The 2,671-nt window shown below is 40.1% G+C and overlaps 1 protein-coding gene and 1 long non-coding RNA gene across 2 annotated transcripts in view; one reads left to right on the top strand and one right to left on the bottom strand.

Annotated features, from left to right (window-relative positions):
- The window catches only part of LOC106880072 (testis-specific serine/threonine-protein kinase 2), a 22,726-nt gene that overhangs the window by 1,283 nt on the left and 18,772 nt on the right, over positions 1-2,671 (top strand). The window lies entirely within an intron of this gene.
- Positions 1-2,671, bottom strand: part of LOC128249041 (uncharacterized) — a 34,143-nt gene that overhangs the window by 20,800 nt on the left and 10,672 nt on the right. The gene's annotated exons all lie outside the window — the stretch shown is intronic.

Genomic DNA, 2,671 nt, shown 5'->3' with positions numbered 1-2,671 from the left:
ATATATATATATATATATATATATATAATACAGTACAGCCAAAGGGATTAGGTCGATTACATCGACCCCAGTGTGTAACTGGTACTTATTAAATCGACCCCGAAAGGATGAAAGGCAAAGTTGACCTCGGCGGAATTTGAACTCAGAACGTAACGGCAGACGAAATACCCCTGAGCGAGCGTACCGCCAATTTGGTAATTGATATTAGTCAAAGGTAAGTCAGTGAGTTGGCAGAATCTTTAGCATGCCGGACTAAATGTTTAGCGGCATTTCTCTCGGATCTTTACGTCTTGAGTTCAAATTCTGCCGAGGCTGACTTTGTATTTAATCTTTTCGTGGTCGATGAAATATAACACTAGTTGAATAATTGGGCCCATGAAATCCACTGGAGCCCAAATTCAAAATTTCAAGCTTTGTGCGAAAAGTAGAAAGGATATTAATTAGATGTGCACCTCTTTTGAACAAGGAACAAAATAAACATTTTTAAACCCTGTGTTTCTGAAAGAAATCCTTATTATAAAGAAGGGACGGGAGAAGGAAACGTATTTGAGAATATAATAATATAAGGAGCACTGCGTCGGTTACGAAGACGAGGGTCCCAGCTGATACGATCAACGGAACAGCCTGCTCGTAAAATTAACGTGCAAGTGGCTGAGCACTCCACAGACACGTGTGCCACTAACGTAGTTCTCAAGGAGATTCAGTGTGACAAGGCTGGCCCTTTGAAATACAAGTACAACTCATTTTTGCCAGCTGAGTGAACTGGAGCAACGTGAAATAAACTGTCTTGCTGAAGGACACAACGCGTCGCCGGGAATCGAACTCACGACCTTATAATCGTGAGTCGAATTCCCTAACCACGAAGCCACCCGCTTTCACAGCAATATACAATAATACTTGACTTTATATCCCAGTGGGACCGCTCTCTTTTTTCATCTTTCCTTAGTAATGCAGCCGCTTTAATTGATTTTACCTGTTCACAATTCTACCCCTCCCCCCACACACGCATTCGAATGTGTAGCTTTGTATCTATGGCAGTAATTATTACCTTATTAGAAATTGGTTTATTAACGAGTTTATTAGCATAATTCATTCTGATTGCTTTTTCTTACACCTAAGTGAGATTCAACATCGTAAAGAAAAACTTAAGACGTAATCATAAGTAAAAATTTCATTTATGATAATGCTTGTACAGACATTTCGGGCACCGAGTTAAAAGGAACTAATTTTCGTACAATTAGATTCTCAACCACCTTCGTGCTAATCAAGCAAAAACGCAATTATGACTTCAATGTTACTTGCCGAAAAACTGTTGATATTTGGGTGATAAGGCTTTTAGGGATAATGTGTTATATGGACCCTACCTTTTACCTTTTATCACTTACGCTTCACGTGTTTCAGTCGTTAGATTGCTGCCATATTGGGCTAGTTCTTCTTTGGTCGTAAACATACTAACACCGGCTGTCAAACGGTGGTGGAGGACAAACTCAGCTACCATCTTGTGTACGAAACGCCAATGTTTGGTGGCAGGTTCCGGAAGCAGTCCTTCGCTTGACTATAGCTTATGCACGTTAAGATTGTTAAAACATCTTAAGGAGGGTTGCTAGAAACCCAGCAGGACTAAAAGCAAAATCTGTCAAAAAAGACAGATCAGCTCTGCGTAGGTTCAATAACTATCTAATACCACTGTCCCCCCAGGAATTCCTGGTTCGTGTTCAGCGTGCTGGAATCTACTGGGAGGGAGGCACCCATCATTTTTGTTAAAAGGTGTCTCTCGGAAATCGCTCTGGTATAAAATCAAATATGCAGGGAATAGCAGTGGACGTTTTGGAAATCATTTGCTGGTACTCAAGATCGTGCCGCTCCCACATTCCGAAGCCTGCGACCCGGATAGGCACTAGATATTTTGCCTCGGCTTCTCTCTCGATCATGTTAATAGGTTGGGGGGTGTTCTCGAAACTTATTGAACCGAAAATTTGCACAAACATTACTGACATTTTGCATTGGCAATGGTCAGTGATAGTCTTCCTCGGTCACGAGTGGACAGCTATTGTTTTAAAAGAAGCAGCTATTTACAAGACTAGAATAAAAATCATAAATCACCATTCTTTATGTCTACCCGTCTCTGTCTCCTCTTTCGTTTCTTTTTCCTCTCTCTCCAGCTCTCTTTCTCTCATTCACTTTCTCTTTGTCTTTCTACGTATAATGACACGCGTGTATACACGTACACAGATGCATGCTGTATATCGATTTTAAGATTATATAAGTCACAATAGTCAGACATGTATTATGCTGAATATTTCGATTATGTCCTCGATGCCTTTCCATAGATGTTCACATATAAAGTAAAACTGGAAAAAAACACAAACGTGGCGATAAGCAGATTTACGAAAGATGCCCTCAGGGTTTGCATCCGAGGGATTTACTTTTTACTTGACTTCTTTCTTTCGCTTCATTTGTTTATTTATTTATTTTTCACTATAGAATTCCATTAAGTATGAGATACCGTTCAGGGAAACAGAATTTCTCTTTATAAAAATTATTTATATAACGGAATTCTAACCACCGAAAACATTCACGCATCACATTCAACGCGCGAGCAACACACACACACACACACACACACACACACACACACACACACACACACACACACACACACACACACACA

Source organism: Octopus bimaculoides, chromosome 11, assembly GCF_001194135.2.
Source record: "Octopus bimaculoides isolate UCB-OBI-ISO-001 chromosome 11, ASM119413v2, whole genome shotgun sequence".
Taxonomy (NCBI): Eukaryota; Metazoa; Mollusca; class Cephalopoda; order Octopoda; family Octopodidae; genus Octopus; species Octopus bimaculoides.
This window is presented reverse-complemented; position numbering and strand designations above follow the sequence as displayed.